Source organism: Bacillus rossius, chromosome 1 (assembly GCF_032445375.1).
Source record: "Bacillus rossius redtenbacheri isolate Brsri chromosome 1, Brsri_v3, whole genome shotgun sequence".
NCBI lineage: Eukaryota > Metazoa > Arthropoda > Insecta > Phasmatodea > Bacillidae > Bacillus > Bacillus rossius.
Genome location: NC_086330.1, coordinates 202256867 through 202282165, shown reverse-complemented (window position 1 = coordinate 202282165; position 25299 = coordinate 202256867). Strand labels below are relative to the sequence as shown.

At 35.3% G+C, this 25299-nt stretch overlaps 1 protein-coding gene across 4 annotated transcripts in view; it reads left to right on the top strand.

The window, feature by feature from the left end:
* Window positions 1-25299, top strand: part of LOC134527243 (ribosome quality control complex subunit TCF25) — a 361743-nt gene that overhangs the window by 229548 nt on the left and 106896 nt on the right. Inside the window, exon 9 of one of the 4 annotated variants that reach the window (XR_010074132.1) lies at window positions 16444-16691. The exons of the other annotated variants lie outside the window; for them this stretch is intronic. The gene's annotated coding sequence lies outside the window, so the exon portion shown is untranslated. The remainder of the gene's footprint in view (window positions 1-16443; window positions 16692-25299) is intronic. 4 annotated transcript variants of the gene reach the window in all.

The following is a 25299-nucleotide window of genomic DNA, read 5'->3' as shown; positions in this document are numbered from 1 at the left end:
AATAGAAACCATTCTTCTGAAATTGAAATGCTCAGTCTCTTGCGCTTAATTTATTATTCGGCATCTTAAAAATGAAAACTCTCGCTATACGAATTCAGCAGAATACTACCATAACGTTGCAAGTCAATAGAGTGATAAAGCGAGCACTGTATCGATAGGCAACATCGAAAATTTCGATTATTAACAAGTGACACGTGGGTAATATTTTGGTTTCATTTTTTTTTTTTGGAATAAAACTTAGGCAATATTGCAGGTTTTTTTTTAGTATGAAGTATGCCATATTGTGTCTCCCGATTTTCTTTTTTATTTTCAGATTCTTTATTCGCGTGATAATTTGTACACGTCTGAACGTTAGAGCATATTTTTCCGGCCAGGTGCTGCTACTGCTGGCCATTAAATATTTTGTGACGGCGGCCATGATGGAATTAATGTGTTTATTTTGACATGACCATTCTCTAGGACGTAGAAAATTGGTAACATAGTTTAATCAGTAATTTTTAAAGTTGAGTGAACAATTATGACAATGCTTGCATTATTCCCGTTAGTTTACGAATGTAAAATAACGAAGTTATTGTATATATGCTCGCAGTGTGAAACATGGCTTACCCAAAATGTGTGCTACGAGCTGGACGCAATAAATAAACTACCTGGCACTTAACGTGAAATGTACACTGTAAAAAGTAAGCATTTCCATACCTGCCAACTTTTACGGATTGTCCGTAAGTTTTACGGATTTTAATACTATTTTACGGTTTTACGGACGTCTTTAATATCTTACGGATTTATTTTTGCGTGGTGGTTTATTACCGTTCACTGTAACGGCCATGTTACCGACGCACCGACGGAAGGCGGAATGAAAACAAAACAAGATATAGTTATTTATTTTGTATATGGTTTGGACTGAACGGTCTGCGATTGTTTTCCACTTACCGCAACGAAAAAGTGCTTCCTTAAACGGAGGAACGGACCACAATAATTGTGACGTCAGCCCTACCTCCTTGGTCTGTTCCTTGTTCCTTATATTATAATCAAAATGGCTGACTATTGTTCGTAGTTCCAATTTAGTGCTGCGCAACCGTTTTTTTCGTGTGTAGTTACGTGGTGGGAACCATGAGTAAGCTAGCCAACAAGAAATATGTTCAGACTTACCGTGCTGCGTATAACAAGGAATTCCCGTGTATTCTGAAATCGCAAAAAGGAGAAACGTTTGTGTTTTGCACAGTGTGCCGGTGTGATTTTAGTATTGCTCATGGAAGTAGGTCCGACATAACTACACACGTTAAGTGTCCTAAGCATAGGAAAAACGTGCTTTCTGAGGAAGAAAATAAGAAGATTGATAGCTTTTTCACCAGTACTGCACACACGGGGTTGGAAGTGACAAAAGCAGAATGTCTCTTTGTTTCGTTTTTGAATGAACATAATATTGCATTAAACGCAGCAGACCACGCTGGTGCATTATTTAGAAAGATGTTCCCGGACTCTGAAATAGCAAAGAAATTTTCTTGCGGTCGCACTAAAGCAACGTGTATCTTAAATGAAATGGCGTGTGATGTAACTTCTGAAGTTGTGAAATGTTTGCAGGTTAGTGCATTTTCCATTGCCACAGATGGAAGTAATGATACAGATGAAAAGCTGTACCCGATTGTGGTTACGTTTTTTGATAATGATGAGAGTAGAATAGTTAGTAAGGTTCTCTCAGTGCCTAAGTTAATTGGTGATTCGACTGGCAATAACATAGGCAATATGTTGCTTTCACAGCTGAAAATGAAAAATGTACCTCTAAAAAATTGTGTCTCGTTTTGTTCTGACAATGCACCGAATATGGTCGGTTCTAAGAATGGTGTTGCAGCTTTGCTGAAGGAAAATCATGAAGAAATAATAGTTATTGGGTGTTCATGTCACCTAATAAACTTGGCAGCAGAGAAGGCTGTAGCAAGTTTGCCACTAAAAGTAGAGGACATCCTGATAGACATATTTTACTTTTTAGAGAAAAGTGCGAAACGAAAAGAGAGCCTGCAGAAATTTCAACAGTTGCACAATAAAGAAACAAAAAAAATTTTGAAGCATGGCTGTACGAGATGGCTATCACTTGGCAGAAGTTTGAAAAGATTGATGGATCAGTGGGAACCATTACTTAGTTTTTTTAAACAAGAGGTGTCACTAGGCTCAAGTTGGATTTATTCCAGATTTATTTTCCTTCCCCTCATTTCCCCCACCCGAAGATGTGGGCGGAGCCAAGCGGTACAGCACTGAAGATATAAAATACAACACGTTCTAGTGTACAGCACTACACATACAAAATGCAACACGGAAATAAAATAAATTGTGCAACGGTACAGTACTGCACATCCAAAATGCAACACTTTTTTGTACAGCACAACACATAAAATGTGCAACAAGTGCTTGACTACCCATACAAAATGCAACATAAAGTACAACACTACACATACAAAATGCAACACGAAAGGAAATGTGAATACCTCTCAGAACATATAAAGTGCAACACTGCAATTGAGTTAACTCTATTGTAGTTGTAAAGAAGTACAGCCAAACCCAAACAAAATGCAACATGAAAGGAAAAAAACGAATGTACAGCATAAACATCTCTGTACAGTACATGTAAAACTATTATAGATATCCAATAAAGTACAGCACTAACCATACTAAATGCAACACAGGACAAGAGCACAGCACTACACACATGAAATAAAAATCTTATACACCACTACACATATAAAGTGCAACACTTGGCTGAAGTCAGCTCTATTCAAGATTTAACAGAGTACAGCACTACCCATACAAAATGCGTGGTACCTGCCGTACAGCTCTGAAACATCAAAAAAATTATAAATATGTGGTTTGCAGCGTACAGCACATACCAAAGGCATCTAAACCAAAAATATAACACCAACATGCAGTACTACAACATTCAAATATTTTTTTAACTTTAACTAAACACTGTAAGGATAGAGCTGATATGTCATTCTTTGTGCGTATTGTGTGCTTCACCAAGAAATTACAAAATGCTTGGTACCTACCGTACAGCACGTACCAAAGGCATCTGAATCAAAAAAATTACACCAATATGCATTACTACAACATTCAAATATTTTTTTAACTTTAACTAAACGCTGTAAGGATAGAGCTGATATGTCATTCTTTTGTGCGTATTGTGTGCTTCACCAAGAAGTTACAAAATGCTTGGTACCATCCGTACAGCTCTATCAAAGTTGTCTAAACCAAAATGATAACACAACTTTCCGCCGGGAAACAATTTGTTGTATTTTTTTTCCGTTATAAATAAAGGTTGCAACAATAGAGCTGTTAGGCTCTCGTGTTGTGCGCATGGTCTACTACATCAAAAAAATTATAAATATGTGGTTCCACCGTACAGCACGTACCAATGGCATCTGAATCAAAAAAATAACACCATTATGCAGTACTACAACATTCAAATATTTTTTAACTTTAACTAAACGCTGTAAGGATAGAGCTGATAATGTCATTCTTTTGTGTGTATTGTGTGCTTCACCAAGAAATTACAAAGACTTGGTACCTACCGTACAGCTCTATTAAAGTCGTCTAAACCAAAATGATAACACAACTTTCAGCCGGGAAACAATTTGTTGTATTTTTTTTCCGTTATAAATAAAGGTTGCAACAATAGAGCTGTTAGGCTCTCGTGTTGTGCGCATGGTCTACTACATCAAAAAAATTATAAATATGTGGTTCCACCGTACAGCATGTACCAAAGGCATCTGAATCAAAAAAATAACACCATATGCAGTACTACAACATTCAAATATTTTTTTAACATTTACTAAACGCTGTAAGGATAGAGCTGATATGTCATTCTTTTGTGCGTATTGTGTGCTACACCAAGAAATTACAAAATGCATGGTACCCACTGTACAGCTCTATCAAAATCGTCAAAAACAAAATTATAACACAACTTTGAGCCGGGAAACAATTGGTTTTATTTTTTTTCCGTTATAAATCAAGGTTGCAACAATAGAGCTGTTAGGCTCTTCTGTAGTGCGCATGGTCTGCTAATTCAAAAAAATTATAAATATGTGGTTCCACTGTACAGCACGTACCAAAGGCATTTGAATCAAAAAAATTACACCAATATGCAGTACTACAACATTCAAATATTTTTTTAACTTTAACTAAACACTGTAAGGATAGAGCTGATATGTCTTTCTTTGTGCGTGTTGTGTGCTTCACCAAGAAATTACAAAATGCTTGGTACCTACCATACAGCTCTTTCAAAGTCGTCTAAATCAAAATGATAACACAACTTTCAGCCGGGAAACAATTTGTTTTATATATTTTCCGTTATAAATCAAGGTTGCAACAATAGAGCTGTTAGACTCTTCTGTTGTGCGCATGGTCTGCTAAATCAAAAAAATTATAAATATGTGGTTCCACCGTACAGCACGTACCAAAGGCATCTGAATCAAAAAAATTTACACAAATATGCAGTACTACAACATTCAAATATTTTTTTAACTTTAACTAAACGCTGTAAGGATAGAGCTGATATGTCATTCTTTTGTGCGTATTGTGTGCTTCACCAAGAAATTACAAAATGCTTGGTACCTACCGTACAGCTCTATCAAAGTTGTCTAAACCAAAATGATAACACAACTTTCCGCCGGGAAACAATTTGTTGTATTTTTTTTCCGTTATAAATAAAGGTTGCAACAATAGAGCTGTTAGGCTCTCGTGTTGTGCGCATGGTCTACTACATCAAAAAAATTATAAATATGTGGTTCCACCGTACAGCACGTACCAAAGGCATCTGAATCAAAAAAATAACACCATATGCAGTACTACAACATTCAAATATTTTTTTAACATTTACTAAACGCTGTAAGGATAGAGCTGATATGTCATTCTTTTGTGCGTATTGTGTGCTACACCAAGAAATTACAAAATGCATGGTACCCACTGTACAGCTCTATCAAAATCGTCAAAAACAAAATTATAACACAACTTTGAGCCGGGAAACAATTGGTTTTATTTTTTTTCCGTTATAAATCAAGGTTGCAACAATAGAGCTGTTAGGCTCTTCTGTAGTGCGCATGGTCTGCTAATTCAAAAAAATTATAAATATGTGGTTCCACTGTACAGCACGTACCAAAGGCATTTGAATCAAAAAAATTACACCAATATGCAGTACTACAACATTCAAATATTTTTTTAACTTTAACTAAACACTGTAAGGATAGAGCTGATATGTCTTTCTTTGTGCGTGTTGTGTGCTTCACCAAGAAATTACAAAATGCTTGGTACCTACCATACAGCTCTTTCAAAGTCGTCTAAATCAAAATGATAACACAACTTTCAGCCGGGAAACAATTTGTTTTATATATTTTCCGTTATAAATCAAGGTTGCAACAATAGAGCTGTTAGACTCTTCTGTTGTGCGCATGGTCTGCTAAATCAAAAAAATTATAAATATGTGGTTCCACCGTACAGCACGTACCAAAGGCATCTGAATCAAAAAAATTTACACCAATATGCAGTACTACAACATTCAAATATTTTTTTAACTTTAACTAAACGCTGTAAGGATAGAGCTTATATGTCTTTCTTTGTGCGTGTTGTGTGCTTCACCAAGAAATTACAAAATGCTTGGTACCTACCATACAGCTCTTTCAAAGTCGTCTAAATCAAAATGATAACACAACTTTCAGCCGGGAAACAATTTGTTTTATATATTTTCCGTTATAAATCAAGGTTGCAACAATAGAGCTGTTAGACTCTTCTGTTGTGCGCATGGTCTGCTAAATCAAAAAAATTATAAATATGTGGTTCCACCGTACAGCACGTACCAAAGGCATCTGAATCAAAAAAATAACACCATTATGCAGTACTACAAAATTCAAATATTTTTTTAACTTTAACTATACGCTGTAAGGATAGAGCTGATAGGTCATTCTTTTGTGCGTATTGTGTGCTTCACCAAGAAATTACAAAATGCTTGGTACCCACCGTACAGCTCTATCAAAGTCGTCTAAACCAAAATGATAACACATCTTTGAGCCGGGAAACCATTGGTTTTATTTTTTTTCCGTTATAAATCAATGTTGCAACAATAGAGCTGTTAGGCTCTTCTGTTGTGCGCATGGTATGCTAATTCAAAAAATTTTAAATATGTGGTTCCACCGTACAGCACGTACCAAAGGCATCTGAATCAAAAAAATTTACACCAATATGCAGTACTACAACATTCAAATATTTTTTTAACTTTAACTAAACGCTGTAAGGATAGAGCTGATATGTCTTTCTTTGTGCGTGTTGTGTGCTTCACCAAGAAATTACAAAATGCTTGGTACCTACCATACAGCTCTTTCAAAGTCGTCTAAATCAAAATGATAACACAACTTTCAGCCGGGAAACAATTTGTTTTATATATTTTCCGTTATAAATCAAGGTTGCAACAATAGAGCTGTTAGACTCTTCTGTTGTGCGCATGGTCTGCTAAATCAAAAAAATTATAAATATGTGGTTCCACCGTACAGCACGTACCAAAGGCATCTGAATCAAAAAAATAACACCATATGCAGTACTACAACATTCAAATATTTTTTTAACATTTACTAAACGCTGTAAGGATAGAGCTGATATGTCATTCTTTTGTGCGTATTGTGTGCTACACCAAGAAATTACAAAATGCATGGTACCCACTGTACAGCTCTATCAAAATCGTCAAAAACAAAATTATAACACAACTTTGAGCCGGGAAACAATTGGTTTTATTTTTTTTCCGTTATAAATCAAGGTTGCAACAATAGAGCTGTTAGGCTCTTCTGTAGTGCGCATGGTCTGCTAATTCAAAAAAATTATAAATATGTGGTTCCACTGTACAGCACGTACCAAAGGCATTTGAATCAAAAAAATTACACCAATATGCAGTACTACAACATTCAAATATTTTTTTAACTTTAACTAAACACTGTAAGGATAGAGCTGATATGTCTTTCTTTGTGCGTGTTGTGTGCTTCACCAAGAAATTACAAAATGCTTGGTACCTACCATACAGCTCTTTCAAAGTCGTCTAAATCAAAATGATAACACAACTTTCAGCCGGGAAACAATTTGTTTTATATATTTTCCGTTATAAATCAAGGTTGCAACAATAGAGCTGTTAGACTCTTCTGTTGTGCGCATGGTCTGCTAAATCAAAAAAATTATAAATATGTGGTTCCACCGTACAGCACGTACCAAAGGCATCTGAATCAAAAAAATTTACACCAATATGCAGTACTACAACATTCAAATATTTTTTTAACTTTAACTAAACGCTGTAAGGATAGAGCTTATATGTCTTTCTTTGTGCGTGTTGTGTACTTCACCAAGAAATTACAAAATGCTTGGTACCTACCATACAGCTCTTTCAAAGTCGTCTAAATCAAAATGATAACACAACTTTCAGCCGGGAAACAATTTGTTTTATATATTTTCCGTTATAAATCAAGGTTGCAACAATAGAGCTGTTAGACTCTTCTGTTGTGCGCATGGTCTGCTAAATCAAAAAAATTATAAATATGTGGTTCCACCGTACAGCACGTACCAAAGGCATCTGAATCAAAAAAATAACACCATTATGCAGTACTACAAAATTCAAATATTTTTTTAACTTTAACTATACGCTGTAAGGATAGAGCTGATAGGTCATTCTTTTGTGCGTATTGTGTGCTTCACCAAGAAATTACAAAATGCTTGGTACCCACCGTACAGCTCTATCAAAGTCGTCTAAACCAAAATGATAACACATCTTTGAGCCGGGAAACCATTGGTTTTATTTTTTTTCCGTTATAAATCAATGTTGCAACAATAGAGCTGTTAGGCTCTTCTGTTGTGCGCATGGTATGCTAATTCAAAAAAATTTTAAATATGTGGTTCCACCGTACAGCACGTACCAAAGGCATCTGAATCAAAAAAATTTACACCAATATGCAGTACTACAACATTCAAATATTTTTTTAACTTTAACTAAACGCTGTAAGGATACAGCTGATATGTCATTCTTTTGTGTGTATTGTGTGCTTCACCAAGAAATTACAAAATGCTTGGTACCTACCGTACAGCTCTATCAAAGTTGTCTAAACCAAAATGATAACACAACTTTCCGCCGGGAAACAATTTTTTATATTTTTTTTCCGTTATAAATAAGGTTGCAACAATAGAGCTGTTAGGCTCTCGTGTTGTGCGCATGGTCTGCTACATCAAAAAAATTAAAAAATGTGTATGTCTGCGTGCAGTTCTAACCAAAGGCATTTTAATTGCAATAAGAACACCTATTTACAATGGTGGATATTATTATTTTTTAGGCAAATACTGTAATTTTCTGTATTAAGAACTTACTTTGTATTGAAATATGATATGCTCTTCTATGCGGGTTGCATAAAGTTGAATAGTAGAATAATGTACCTATTTGCTGATATTTTGTTTCTGATTTTTTTTTTTATTATGTTATGTTTAATTAAAGATGTTTTGCCTGAAGTTCTTTCATTGTTTATAATTTTAAACATGTGTTTTTCAAAATGTTCTTCTAATGTCTATTTTTCTCCTCTTTTACTGTATTGTTTTATTAACACTTTGTCCAATAACTTAACGAGTTATAATTAATGAAACAATTGTTTTACTAATAACGGGCTACCTTACTTCATAGGCCCGTATAAAAGATATTAATTTTGATAATTAATATTTAAGCACGTAGATAACTGTATATTTATTAAGAAGTTCAAGGGCTTGCAGTAAGCATAACTTTAATGGATGATCTGAGACACCTACAAAAATAACTTTTTTAAAATAGAGGAAAGGTTTCCAAAATCCACATCCCAAAGTTTGTACATAACACTTACTTACAATATATTCCACAGAACATTAAATAATGTTATAATTTTTTTTTTTGAGAAAAGTTTTCTTTAAATGATCTAAAAAGCAAGAAATTTAATTTTGAGGAACACAAGAAACTAATTTTTTTTACATTATTCTTTTCCACATGATATGAAAGATTTTCATCAGATTTTCTTGTGCAAAGGTTATCTTGTTTTAAAGCTGTCGTGTTTTGCTTTCTGATTCTTATATTAAATTACAAAATATTCTTTAGAATTCTATGAACTAATTACGTGTTTGTTACTTTTGTCATTTTTCAAGCGTTTTGATCACGAATATAGTGGGAAGTTTCTGGAATGGCCAGCAGGGTCATTTTTTTACCTATTTACTATTCTTAGAAAATACTTCGACAAATTCTTTGTGTAACCCTGTAAAAAACAAAATTGTCCCACAATTTATATTTCTTTCCGTTGGTTGAAAAATAAAATATTCTTTCTTAATATTTCTTTCTATACATAGCATAACAGCGGTTACCATAACAGCTGTTAACCATGGCAACGGGTGCTAAGCGATGGGGCAGGGGTGCGAAAACATGCAAATGTGATTTCGATAGGTTTTCAATAAAATCCATTCTTAGTGAGCATCTACATTGCAAAATGGGTAACTATGCCAAAATTAAAGTCAATCCGACCTACAGTTTCAGAGATCTCTTTGATGAGTCAGTTGTATTTTGCCAAAACTCCAGGAACTTTATTACATGCTGGTTGCCACTCTAGACAAACTCGGTACCATAAAGTTGACGTGTACAATTGAAATAAATATAATTAGTTTTGAAAACCTTTTTATTTTTGGCCCCAAGTGTTGTGTGTTTCAGCAGACCCCATTGTTGATATAAGTAATGTCCAGTTAATTAACATATAAATGTATACAGACCTGGCTCGGGCGCACCCAAGCGGACCCAATTCGGCTAAAGTCAGGTCTTATTTAAATTCTTAAATTTTTATAACCTAATTATGTCAATGTTTAGAAGCTTGGAAAGATGTTTCATAAATTGTCTGAGTGTTTGTGTACTTCCTAACTTAACCCTGTACATGGAATCGCACAGTCATAATCAGTTTTGGGTCGGCAGGAGGATGCTTGTTGCTGCGCGGTAGTGATGGGTAGAACAAATTTTTTTCACCGAAACAATTCATTTCAATCAGTTCCTTGCAAAGATTCGTCCCAATGATTCATTCTTTCGATTATTTCAATTATTTTGATTCTTTTTGTTTGTTCTTCTCATTCTTCTCGTTTTTTTGTACGTATGTGGCTCTTAGGCCCGTTCTGCAATTTCACGGAAACGGAGACAAATCACGAAAACGGAGGTCCTGGAACAATTCAATAGGTACAGAGTCCATTACTTCCTCAATGTACGGAAACGTAACTAATGTAAAACAATGATATTGCATTTCTAGGTTACGAAATATTAACTTTATTTAAAAAAAAAAATTGATTATAAAACATAGACACAGGTATAATTAAAAAAATAATAAAAAATAAACGACAAAGCAGTAATAGAACACTATATGTCCTTGTATTTTAAACAATTGTTAACGTATTTAGAACATTTACAAACATGGCTACCATCGCAGCTTGATTCTCAGCTTCTATTGGTCACACGGAGCAACGTAAACAAAGACCTCAGCACTGATGAGCTAATCTGGCGGTGCTGTCTCCATCTGTGTTCTATTGCAGAAGCTCTGCTCAGTGAGATTCGTCTCCATTTCCGTGATCCGTCTCAGTTTCCGTGCCATTGTAGAACAGTCCTTATCAAGAATCATGTAACTATTTCCTCTTTGGAGTATGAGTTACGTCTTTGCGCCTTGCTGGTTATCGTAATTTACTCGGCTCGGATTTTAAAGTTAAAAAAATATTTGAATACAGTCAAACCTCTATCTATCGAACTCGCATGTATCGATTGTCCGTGTTTATCGTATACTTTCTACGGTCCCGGCAAAATTGTCATACAACTAAGGTTAAAAAAGTCTGCTTGTACCGATGTTCGAATTATCATTTTGTCCGCATTGATCGTACAAAATATGTGGTCCCGTCACTATAAATTATAATAGATGATCGTTTAACAATAAGGATTTTGCAGAAATAACCATTTATTAGAACGAAACCGTTATAAAAACAGTAAGTAGTAAAAATTTTGAGCTTCAACAGCAGCATGTTATTTGGCTGGAAAGCAATGTGACGGTGTTTTACTATTTACGGAAAAAAATACAGTAAAACTCGCTTACGAGGTCCCCGCATGGTAGGTTTTTCCGTATAAAGCGTTTAAATTGTCCGGGGTCTCATCATTTACGTGTGATATAAAGTCCCGTTTAAAATTTTTCTGTAAGTTCCTGTCTAAATAGTAATGGCGCACGTAAAATGAATAAAAGACAAATGAACAACAACTTACGAAGAAATATGGATGATGTACCATAATTACAGTACAAACCCAATTGTTATCTTAAGATAATTACCATAAAGAGAACTAAAGATTCTTTGTAGATACCATAATTACTACAGAAGCATAATAGCTACCACATTTGCACTATAGTTACCGTAACAACCGAGATGTATATTTACAGTGATGGTAATGTATTTATTTATGACATATTCAAATTAAAGAACATTATTGAAGAAAAAAAAAGGATGTTAAATTTTGATATGTACGGTTGGCACATGTTGCGAAGAAATAATGCGATCTGAAAGAATGCAGTACTAGTACTACGAAAAGAGAAAAGGGTAATGTACTTGTGGATTTTAAGGTTATGGCAGTCTCTTTCGTTTTTCAGTAATATTGTCCGAAAGTTAACAAGCGTATCGGAAGTCGGCAGAAATGCTGATTCAACTAAATATTGGAAAAATCGGCTTCTTCAGTACAGCTCTACATTTGATGACATGAGTAAACATATTTCAGACTTCAGGATATTGAAAAAGACTTTAATTTTGATGTAGGTTTATTGTGCGTATGTTTTTATTTGCAAGTGTAAATTTAATTAAGTAAAATGCTTCCATTTTTATTTTTTTTTTTCAATTGATTAAACTTTAATGACAAGTAACTGATATATTTCTGACACTAATTTTGAGATTGAAATATTTTTTTTTCAAAATCTAAGAGTGAAGTCCACATCTATTGAATGTCAGCATCTACTGAATTTTTTTTTTTTGGTCCCCTGAAAAACGATAGATAGAGGTTTGACTGTATTGTAGTACTGCATAATCGTGTTATTTTTTTGATTCAGATGCCTTTGGTACGTGCTGTACGGTGGAACCACATATTTATAATTTTTATGATGTAGCAGACCATGCGCACAACACGAGAGCCTAACAGCTCTACTGTTGCAACCTTTATTTATAAAGGAAAAAAAAATAAAACAAATTGTTTCCCCGCTGAAAGTTGTGTTATCATTTTGGTTTAGACGACTTTGATAGAGCTGTACGGTAGGTACCAAGCATTTTGTAATTTCTTGGTGAAGCACACAATACGCACAAAAGAATGACATATCAGCTCTATCCTTACAGCGTTTAGTTAAAGTTAAAAAAATATTTGAATGTTGTAGTACTGCATATTGGTGTAATTTTTTTGATTCAGATGCCTTTGGTACGTGCTGTACGGTGGAACCACATATTTATAATTTTTTTGATGTAGCAGACCATGCGCATAACACGAGAGCGTAACAGCTCTATTGTTGCAACCTTGATTTATAACGGGGAAAAAATAAAATCAATTGTTTTCCGGCTCAAAGTTGTGTTATCATTTCGGTTTAGACGATTTTGATAGAGCTGTACGGCAGGTACCACGCATTTTGTAATTTCTTGGAGAAGCACACAATACGCACAAAAGAATGACATATCAGCTCTATCCTTACAACGTTTAGTTACAGTTAAAAAAATATTTGAATATTGTAGTACTGCATAATGGTGTTATATTTTTGGTTTAGATGCCTTTGGTATGTGCTGTACGCTGCAAACCACATATTTATAATTTTTTTGATGTTTCAGAGCTGTACGGCAGGTACCACACATTTTGTATGGGTAGTGCTGTACTCTGTTAAATCTTGAATAGAGCTAACTGTACCGTTGCACAATTTCTTTTATTTCCGTGTTGCATTTTGTATGTGTAGTGCTGTACACAAGAACGTGTTGTATTTAGATCTTCAGTGCTGTACCGCTTGGCTCCGCCCACATCTTTGGGTTTGGGAAATGAGGGGAAGGAAAATAAATCTGGAATAAATCCAACTTCAGCCTAGTGAGGTGTCTGCAGCAAAGAAATCAAGTAATGCCATTTCTCTGTCGTCATACAAGATCCCTAAAATTCAGAAACCTGCAGATGATCCTGTTCCATGAAAGGGAAGTCAAAAACATGGGAAGAGAGTATCCGACGTGGTTGCAGACACTGAGGCAAGTAGCAGTAAACGAATTGCATTGGATGATAGATATAGCAGTGCTCCAGTTTTGAAAAATCAGAATCTGTCTTTGAGCCGTGAGGAAAAATTATTTCTGTTTCTTTCCTCTAAACTGAATTGTACATTATGTACGTTCCTTCTAAACACTATACCTATGTTTGACAAAGTAAATGTTTTACTTCAGTCTGCTTCACCACAAATACAAATTCTTCAAGAAATTCTCACCACATTACTGAGAGATCTATTGTCAAAATTTGTAAAGCCAAAAGTTGGGAAAAGTGGTAATATTCTTCTGCGTAAGTACCATTTGATTGAAAATCAAAGAGAAGATGATGAAGTAGTTGTTGGGAGTGAAACTTCAGCTTTAGTGTCTGAACTAGAAAAAAAAGAAAAAGTATTGTTTTTTGCATCAGTGCGGAAATATTTTGTTACTGCATGCAACTATATAGTAAACAAGTTTCCCCTCAAGAGTGAAGTTCTGAAACATGCAGAAGTGGCTCGACTAAATGAGTTTGAAATTGCAAAGTTCTCCTCTGTTAAGTTTTTTTGTGGAAAAGTTTCCATTTATCCTTCCTTTGAAGGACAATAAAACAATAGATTCAGCCATGGATGAAGTCCAGCAACAATTTGTGGCACTTCAAGTTGATGACATTTCATCTCTTCTAGAAAAAGAAGGCACTGTTGATGTCAAGTGGGCTGAATTATCAAGAGTTCGTGGAGTAGATGGCTTCCTGAAGTATAACAGACTGTCAAAGATAATGCTATCAATTCTGTCAATCCCCCACAGTAATTCAGAATGTGAGCGCATTTTCAGCATGGTAAAAAAAAACAGAACCCAATTTAGGTCCTCCATGTCATCTGAAACTTTGCAGTCTATTTCTGTGTTGAAATCAAGAAATTGTGTTTGTTATGAACAAAGGTTTACCTCAGATTTGTTAGGTAAAGCAAAGAAGGCAACTGCTGCACATTTAAAGTCTTAAAATTGCATCAAGGATGATAATCAGGAGATGACTGAAATATGTAACAAACATGTGATACAGCAAGGTATGTCTTTATGTAATCTTGTTTAGTGAATACTATTGCTTTTGTTTTGTACTTGATCATTTTGCTTTTCATATACATGCTGTGTAAATTGGCACATTCTGGATAGGTTTAGTTGCCCAGTACATTTACAATATTGACTGTATTAGATTTTCATTCTAGGCCATCATTATGTCCTTCATGTCATTAGCAAATTAGCAGAAACCAAATGGAATAGAAAAATAGAAAATAATTGCACATAAAGCATGTAAAAAATTGCCGAATTTGATTTACGATACATTTTCCGAATTTAAAAGTTTTCTTGATGACCAAACTAAAAAGTTGGCAGGTATGCATTTCTACTATATTTAAGCACGACGTAGGTTCAACTATGAAATGTGGAAACTGAATGCCTTGCACAGATAAAATTTGTTTTACCATCATAGGTTATGTTAAGTGCAATATTCGGATATTTGTTTAATCCCTTCCCATTTTGTTTCCAAGTTTTAGGATCCCATTCACATTTAACGTACGTAAAGTTCTGTAGACATACGTAAATATATATTTTTGTTAGATACAATATTTCACTATTTGATCTGTATATTCGCGATAAAACTCTGTGATTTTGTGGTAATTTCACAAATTTGTCGTGAGCACACGCAAAATTCGTTTTCTACAGTGGATTTCGCGCGAATTCGCGAATAATTGGCGATCGTGAAAATTTCCTATCCCTACCTATATGCGAGTAAATACGGTATTAAATTTATTGCACTCATAAGTGATAAAAAGTTGTTTGGAAACCTGCCAAGATAGGCTATCTTTGTAGTTGTGCTAGATCTTTATTTCTGTGGTTGTTAATATTTAATATGTGTATTATTTAATGCTTTATAAAAATATACTTTTCTTCAGAAATGTAAAATGAGAGAATTGGCTAAATCTTGTTTTTAAAAGTGCTACAAAATGCTAAATTTCAAATTCAAAATGCTAAATGTTATTATTTTAAATGCTATAAATCACCATCTCTATACATACCCATAACTATAAATAATTAAAAATATTAATAAAATAATTAAAACTGTAAACTGGCCGACTGGTTACAGTAAATTTTAGCTACAAACTGTACATTGTAAAATAATAAGTTACACATTAAAGCTTCCAAATCATAAACCTTGTTACTGCCTACAACACAAAATTTATTATTTGCTTGAATTTGGCTAAGAATTTAAAATTATGTTTCACCTTCATTATGTTTATAGAGAAATAGGTTTAATTTTAATGTATTTTATATTTTTTTAAAGTGTCCTGTGGTTGGTCAGCCCTTGCAGTACGTTTTGGTCTTATCAAAAATAGTTTCAAGTAAAAGTTTTAGATAATTATTAGAAGGTTTACAATAACTGTGAACGGATTTGATACTGTACTTACTAAGGGAGTTATGAATATTTCTGCCTTCAACTCCTATTTTGATCACCCCTCGCAATAATGGTTGGTCGTATCAAAAACTGTTCCAGACAAAATTTTGCATAATTATATATCTGTAAGTAAATGATACAAACTTACGATGGTTATTGTGTCCACACAACTATATAATATATAGGATACACACACACACATATGTTCGATTGATGGTGCGGAATTTTAACACAAAAAAATAAATGTTTTAAGATGTTAAAAAAATGTAAATGTTGTGTCATACCATCTTTGTGGATTTTGATTAAGATAATTACCATTTGCAATAATTTAAGTATTAATTAGTGTAAAATTTCTGCGATGATTTTTAATAGTAACGCCTCTAATTAGACAATTTTCTATTGCAATAATTGGATTGAAGTTACTCAGAGAAGATTTTATTTTACTTTTGTGCTAATCACTATTTATAAATTGGTTCTGCCATATTATTCCTATTTACTTGACTCTAAGTATCAGGTATAAATAACATCTCATAACTTCAAGTCTTTATAAATTGAGTAACCGTGAGAAAATTTTAAATTATGAAATTATGATTTGTGTTTACAATGTTAGTGAAAAAAATATATATATTTTTTAAATGTGTATTATAGTTTTATCTTGAACCATAGTTAACATAGAATATTATGTACAGCACAGTAATGTGTTAATATCTAAAGTGCGCGCGAAGGTATTTCCTGGCGGGCCGTCAAACTTCGCTCGCCTGCGCGGCGGACTGTCAGCCTGGATCAGCCACGGAGGTCATGACTCATGGCCCTGGTCGGGTGGAGTGGAACTGGCAACACTGCGGCTCTCAGCCCACACATTCCTCAGGGCCCAACTGTCTTCGCGTGTCTAAAGTCGGCCAGGAGAGAGGAGAAACACACCCTTCCTGTCTGAAGAGCCTGACTCGAATGACCGTTGCTCCCAGCTACGCAGGTACTTATACTGACCGGGCGGAGTGGTCGGATAGTTGATTTTGAAGGCTTTAATCACATTTTACCAAAATTAAAATGATTTGGATGTGTAGCGATTTTTAGTCTGTGAACCGCCCCCTTAAGTCAGTTATGTAAGTTTAGAAGATCGTGATGTATATCATTTTCCGGGATTTTGTTTTCCCATGGATATACGTTGACATTAAAAAATAATTTCATTAATAAACGTGTTATCTATATTAAATCGTAAAGCAATCTCTTTATTTTTCCTATTATTGTAGGCCAAACGGGCCGTTGTCACAAATATAATTTTTTTTCTCAAAAATACCGGGAAAAATATTATTCCCTCCCGGCGGGAAAAAAAGCAATGCCCTCCCGAAACTTTTCCCGAAATTCGGGATCCCGCACACCACTAGTTTTCTGCTGATAATGCCCCTGCAATGTTGGGACACAAAAATGGTGTTGCAGCAGTTTTAAAAGAGAGTCAGGCAGAACTTGTTGTTGTAGGTTGTCCATGCCACCTTATCAATCTCGCTGCAGAGAAAGCAGCAGCAACTCTCCCGTGTCAAATTGAAGATTTTCTTCTGGTTGATATCTATTATTTTCGGGGAAAAAGTGTGAAAAGAAAAGAAAAATTTGCAGAAGTTCCAAGTATTCCACGGCAAAGAAGCAAGCAAGATATTGAAACACATATGTACAAGATGGTTGTCACTTGACAAAAGCTTAGTTCGCTTACTTGAGCAATGGGAGCCATTGTTTAGTTTTTTTAATGATGAAGTATCTGTCCAGAAACAGCAGTCATCACTGATGACTTACAAAATTCCAAGTTGTGATTCAGGAAAGAGTACTTCTATATCGACACAAATTGTTCCAGTGAAATATAAGTGTGCAACTTCTAGTGATTCATCTGAGAGTAGAAAATCTGTATCAGGTATTCAGCTGTTTTTAAAAAAAGTGAAGTGAAGCATGCATGCTTTAGTAGCTCACAAGCTGCTGCAAAGAAGCAGAATCGGGATGGGACTGTACAAAAAAGGTGTACTAACTTCAATAATAGTGTTTCATCAGCAAAATCAACATTAAAAAACAAATGCAGCAGTCTTTCACGTGAGGAAAATTGTTCATGTTTTTGTCTACACCATCAAATAAAGCATTCTGTTTGTTTTTAGTTCATGTTACACCTACTTTCGACAAAGTTAATGTATTGTTGGTCAGCATCACCACAAATACATATTTTGAGAACGTTTCTTTGCGGCCTGTTGCAGGAACTGTATTCAAAATTTTTAAAACCGGTGGCAATCAAGAATAAGCCACTACTTGACGTCAGGTATCATAAACTTGAAAATCAGAGACAAGATTCAGAGTTAGTTATTGGTTGCCCTACTTCCAGATTTGTTGACTCACTGGCTGATACTGAGAAGCTTGAATTTTACACTGCAGTAAGGAAGGAAGTATTTCACAACTGCCTGTGATTACATCCATCACAAATTTCCATGGAAGAATGAAGTTGTTGAAAAAGCAGAAATTGCAAATATTGATGATATTGAAAATGCTGCCTTTGCTAATGTTAGGTATTTCATAGATATGTTTCCTTTTATATTGCCAGTGAAAGGGAATGAGACGGTTGACGCTGCAATGGATGAGCTGCACAAACAGTTTACTGCTCTCCAGCTAGAAGACATCTCTTCTCTTGTGAGTACAGATGAGCGTGTTGATGTGATGTGAAATGGGCCACAATAGCTACACAATGGATACACTCCCAAAGTTTGACAGAGTAGCCAAAATAATGCTTTCAATACTGACTATCCCGCACAGCAATGCGGAGTGTGAGCGCGTGTTTAGTCTTGTGACAAAAAATAAGACAAAATTCAGGTCACAGCTTTCAGTCCAGTCCTTGAAAAGCATGCTTGTAATTAAGTGCAGCCAAACAGGAATCCGTTATGAACAGCAGTTTTCTGAATAATTCTCAAGAAAGGCCAAAAAAGCAACTGCAGCATCTTTAAAAAAAAGAATAATCTAGGCAATTGTGTGTGTGCAGACTTTTTGTTTTTTCATTTTTTGTGTGCTTTTTTAATACTTTTGTTTATTTGTGCTTACTTATACTTACTCAGTCATATCTGAAGAAAACATTCCTGACTCAATTGGTGAGTGTATTTATACATATCAGTTATATCCTATATTTAATTCATTGCAAATTAGGAATTTTGTTTACTGTATTAAAAAAAGTTAATATTTTTCTGGCAAGTACAGTAAAGCATTGCGTTAACGAACTTCAGGATAATGTACATTTCACTATAACGAACATCTCCTACGGTCCCGCCAAAACAAAATGCAATCATATGTTAATTATTTTCAACTATACGAATTTTCCAGCAATATTTTGCGAGAGGTTTACAAAATATTCTCGATAACGAACACAATATATACGCTGGACAATCATCATAAATACTTCCGTCTCAAAATTTCGTTATGAAATGATAACGAAACGTAAGAAGCAAAACAATACGGCACACAATAACAGCAGAACACATCAATTAGGTAACAGCGCTATTAATATCTAACGTCTTTTGTTGACGCACCTACAGCGCTCCCACTTCTAGCATCTGCCGCCACCTTGCACTGGCCAAAGGCCATTTTCCGTTGCAGATGTTTTGTATACACCATTACGTCCTATCCGTGTTGTGTGTTTTTTATTTCGCGCCCGCAATACGAAACGTGTTACGTAAATTGTAAAGTATCGTGTGAGTTTTAAGTTTGTGATTTTTTTGTTGACGTTTTCAAATTGTTTTGGCATAATGTTGCCGAGAAAGCGGAAATCAATTGATATGAAAACGAAACTAGCTATAATTAAAGTAGTAGACGACGGGAAGAAGAAAACCGACATTGCGACAGAATTTGGAATCGCGAAATCTACTGTGTTCACGATTTTAAATCAGCGGTCGGAAATTATGAAAATGATTTTTTATCCCACAGCCGAAAACGTATTTCAGCTGCACCATATGAAGTCCTGGAGAAGTGATTGTTTGACTGGTTGATGCAGTCAAGAGCATCAAACATATCAGTAGCTGGGAATGTCTTGCAGGAGAAGGCACTCGAAGAAACCCTAAAATTGGGATTTGACAACTCTCAAGCTTCAGGTGGGTGGCTACACAGATTTAAGGCAAGGTACAACTTGAGTACCCTGAAAGTGTCTGGTAAAGCTGCTGCTGTTGATGTCACAGTACAGGAGAAATGGCAAGCCGAACTGGATTCTCTGATTTCCGGTTATGAGAAGAAAGACATTTTTAATGCTGATGAGGCGGGAATATTTTTTAATCTCCTTCCTGATAGAACTTTGGAGGTTAGGGGTCAAACATGCCATGGAGGCAAAAGAAGCAAAGAACGTTTCACAGTGCTTTTTTGTAGGGCTGTTCCGATACCTCAATTTCTGATACCGATTCCAATACTCCGATAACACCACTGCCGATACCAAAACCGATACTCTCAATTTTTATTTGTTTTCTTACAAAGAGTTAAAATTTTAAGTAAAATGTATGTTAAATTGTAATATGCTAGACATTTTTTTTAATCAATTGTGTTTATTTTATTTACATATTAACAAATTCTGATTTTGCTCCTGAAAAGTAACTGTATTTAGGAGTGCTCGAGATTACACTTCAAAAAAATCAACTGATTCACATGATCTGGCAGCAGAGATGACCTGTGGTCAGTTACAATCAACCCTGCTTGAGAAAATATTTGCTCTGAATAAACTGATCCTGCAGGAACTCCAGTACTCTGCACATGAATGCTTGAGTGAGCAGAGTGGTGTGCTCAGGTAACGATCAATCTCTTTTTCTGACGACAGTGGTGCATCATAATATGAGTTTCCGGCTCCTTTGCTGATAAGCTGCTTCGTATTCTTTAAAAAAAAAAAAAAAAATGCAGTAAAATAACTGGCACAAACATAACACAGACAAAACAAAAACGAAATTTAACATCTTTTTTTTATTTTTTTTCAATAATGTTCTTGAATTTTAATATGTCATAAATAAATACATTACCATCACGGTAAATATACATCTCGGTTGTTACGGTAACTATAGTGCAAATGTGGTAGCTGTCATGCTTCTGTATTAATTATTTTATCTACAAAGAATCTTTAGTTCTTTTTATGGTTATTATCTTAAATAACTATTGGGTTTGTACTGTAATTATGGTACATCATTCATATCTCTTGGTAAGTTGTTTATTTGTCTTTTCTTCATATTTACGTGCACCATTAGAAATGGCGACACTACCACAACAGTGATGGAATACGTATTTTCTTGTCCCTGAAAAAAAAAATTTTTCTCTTTTAATAAGTGCGTAGATAGCCGAATCATAAGTTTTCCGTTGAAAATTAGGAGGGAAAAAAAGGCGGCTGTACACGATAAAATACGGTATGTTGTGTATTTACAGAATCGTGATTGAGGTTATGTGTCGGTCTTGGTAAATAAAGATAATGTACCTTTTCGTTCATTTCCATGCACTGGACCAATATATTACTGTTGGTTTCAGTTCTCTCAATTACTGTAACTTGAAATATCTGGATTTGTTTACTTTAGGTAAGCAATGCCCTAACCTGAAAAAAAAATTCCTATCTTGTTTGTATGTTGTTTATTGTTTAATTATAGGTATTTGTTTCTGAAACATGAGAAATTCTTTGTAAGGTAAGTGGTAACAGTATTTATGGCTTGGACGTGAAATTGCAAATAAAATATCTTTACCAATATCTGCACCGATACTACTACAGATTCTTGTGAATCGACTATGACCTTAATATCGGCCGATAACCGATACATGTATCGGTATCGGAACAGCCCTACTTTTTTGTGTAAACAGCGATGGTTCTGAAAAAATGGAACCAACAGTAGTTGGTAAATTTGCTAAACCACGTTTTTTCAAAAATATTAAACACTTCCATGCAAGTATAGGAACAACAAGAACTCTTGGATGAACTCATCATTGTTTCAAGAGTGGCTCAACAGTTTTGACTCAAGGATGGGTGTGCAAAACCGGAAGGTAATGTTGTTTATTGACCACTGTGCTGCCCATAATGCTAATTTTGCTGGTCTAAGGAAAATCAAAGTGGTTTTCCTTCCACCAAATTGCACCAGTACATTACAACCACTTGATCAGGGCATCATAGCACAGGTGAAACGAGATTATAAAAGACAACTGGTGGAGTTTCTTCTGCGACAGATGGATTGTGGTAAAGAAGCAAGTGCTTTAAAGTGGAACATTTTGCAAGCTATCCACAGACTTTGTTCGGCATGGAGCCGAATCAAGCCTAGCACTGTTGTGAATTTTTTTCAAGGCAGGATTCCCTGAAAGCTCAAGTGGAGATGACTGTATCATACCTGCCAACCCTAGTCTCCCGCTTTTGTGTGTAGCCTCCCGCTCTCCTGCTTTTGTGTGTAGCCTCCCGCCCTCCCGCTTTTGCCTTTGAAGCTCCCGCTTTTGCTTCCTTTCGCTTAGTGGCACTAGAAATGGCCGGTATCAGGTTTCAAGGTTATGTTTCTCCATGTGCTCGGCGCTGCGCTGTGGCGCTCGCACAGCTGTCTCACAGCTCGGCAATCGGTAACGTTCGTCTCACTTCGGCTAGAACACGAAGGGCGTAGCCAACCTGTAATCAGCGCTGAAAATAATTCGCCAATAGAAATCTTGCATTCTTGACCTTCTTACATGCTTTGTGCAGCTTGGATTTTTTTTTAGTTGGTCATCTATGGTAGTTCGTGTCGTGATAAATATCAATATGTTTACAAAATTAATTGCAAGGCGAATGTGTTTATGAAATGAATTACGCGGTTAAAGCAGCTAGTAAGGTTCCATACCTCAAGTAACATGGCAGAAAAGAAAGTGATTAAATACTTGACTGTATACAAGAAAGCTTACAGTGCATTGTATTTTAACTTCCATAAAAGGAGATCATTTTGCTTTTTGTTCGCTGTGTCGTTGTGACTTTGCTGTATCGCATGGGGGAAGGTGGGACGTCGTGAAACACATCCAAACCAAGAAACATCAAGATAATGTACGCTGTGTTGATGCAAACAAGAAGTTAAGCTTTTGTGGCAGTGCAAGCCGGCAAGAAGAAAGTGTTACGAATGCTGAGTGCTTGTTTACGTGTGTTGTTTTAGAACACAATCTCCCTGTTAGTTGTTCAGATCATGCTGGGTTGTTGTTTCGCAAAATGTTCCCTGATAGTGCTATAGCTGTGCATGTACAAAAACGTCAGCAATTATATCTGAAATGGCAAAAACGGAAGAAGAAAAACTTGTGCAGACGTTAAAAAACGGTGCATTCTCTGTGGCGACAGATGGGAGTAACGATAGCGATTCAAAATTATACCCCGTTGTTGTAAGTTATTACAGCAGTGAAGCAGGTAAGGTGGAAAGTTCAGTGCTTTGTGTACCTGTACTGTCTGGAGACTCTACTGTAGTTAATATTGCAGCATTGGTCATACAGTCTTTGAGGTCACGGAATATTAAACTTCAAAATTGCATATCATTCAGCACTGATAATGCTATTGTAATGATAGGCTTGAAAAACGGGGCAGCAGCACACTTAAAAAAAGAAATGCCCAATTTGTTTGTTGTGGGTTGTGCTTGTCATTTAATCAATTTGGCTGCAGAAAAGGCAGCAGCAACTCTTCCTTGCAAAGTTGATGAGATATTAGTAGATATTTATTTTTATCTTGAAAAAAGTGCAAAAAGGAAAGATAAGTTAAAAGAATTTCAAGTATTGCATCACACAGATGTAAAAAAAAATGTTAAAACATCTTTGCACTCGCTGGCTCTCGCTAGGGAAATGTTTGTCAAGAATGCTGCAACAGCTAGTTATTTCAATTTTGAGGTTAAGTCTTCACGTCCACATGAGAAGTCGGGACAATTAGATTTGTACAGGATACCAAAAATGTCCAAAGCTGCCTCTTCTGATAGCCAAACTTCAGTTAAATGTTCTAGCTTGAAACGAAGTTCTGAATCACCAGTTCCAGAGTCAAAAGTAACAAAATTCCACCCTGCACAAAAAAGTGGAAATAGTTCATGTAATCTTTCAAGAGAAGAGAGATTATTGATGTTCCTTACACGGCAACTAAATAAATTGTTTTATCTGTTCCTTCAGAATACATTGCCAGTATTTGAAAAACCAAATGTGGTTTTGCAATCGCAGAAACCACAAATTCACTTGTTACGCTGTATTCTAATAGAATTGTTCAAAGATGTCATTACAAGATTTGTGAAACCTACTGTTGTTAAAAACTCTTCATCATTGTTGGAGGTTGACTATCACAAGAGAATGAACCAAAAAGAAGATAATGACATTACAATTGGAAATTCTACTTCTAGGGCAGTGTGTGACCTTAAACCTGAAGAAAAGTCAATTTTTTACTCATCTGTTAGGGCGTATTTTGTACGTGCATGTGATTACATGCTTACCAAATTTCCCTTCAATGATAAAGTTTTAATCAATGCTGAGGCAGCCCAGATTAATAATGTTTGTAATGCATCATTCTCCAGTTTGACATTTTTTGTAAATAAATTTCCATTCATGTTATGTTATGAAGACCAGGTTTTAGATTCTGCCATTGATGATTTGCAGTCAGAGTTTTGTCAGTTTCAACTTGAAGATCTTGATGAAGCCATCAAGAAAGAAGAAAGGATTGATATTCAGTGGAGTTTGGTGGGAAAAATTAAAAATGCATCTGGAAGTTTGAAGTATGAAAAACTTTCTAAGGTTATTCTGGCAATTTTGACAATTCCCCACAGCAATGCTGAATCTGAGAGAATATTCAGCCAGGTACGAAAGTCAAGGACACAGTTTAGGTCATCCATGTCTAATGAGACATTAGACAGATTGATGGTGGTAAAATCAAGGCAACAGGGATGCTGCTATGAACAACAATTTGACCCTACTTTCCTGAAGAAAGCTAAATCTGCAACCAGAGAAAGCTTGAAGAAGTAATTTATCAGCCAAGTTAAAACTACCTGTAAGTAACTAAGAGTTCTATGTCTAAATTAATTTTTGCCATTGATTGTTATTTGGTATCCTGTGTGTTTTTCTTTGAGTTTGGTGTTAAAACAAACTTGCCTCTAGAAATGCCAAACTGTATTCTGTGGTGGTTACTTGCGACAATAATGAGATACAAAAGATTGAGAGTTCTGTGTTGTGAATTTCTATATTGAATAGTGATTTCATTGCTTTAAATATTGCCAAACTTGTATTGGATTAATTTAGATCATGGAGCATTACTTTCCACAATGCTCCAGTGGGTGTAAAGAGTGGGTGTAAAAAAAAATAGTTCTTAAAAATAGCAACTAGCCCCATAAAAATATAAAAATTTCCACCATCTAATTTTCAATTTTTACTTCGAAAAATGGTTAAATAGCACCATTTTGCACCTTCTAATCAAAATTTTCCCGGGGGAGGGCCCCCGGACCCCCACTTTATTTGGGGAACCAAGTATTTACTCCATTAAAAACCTCCCTCTTTTTGACTAGCCAAGGTTGGCAGGTATGCTGTATTGATGATGCAGATGAATGTGAAGTTGAACGGGTGGAAGTACAAAAAAAAAATTTATAGCTGCTAGTAATCAT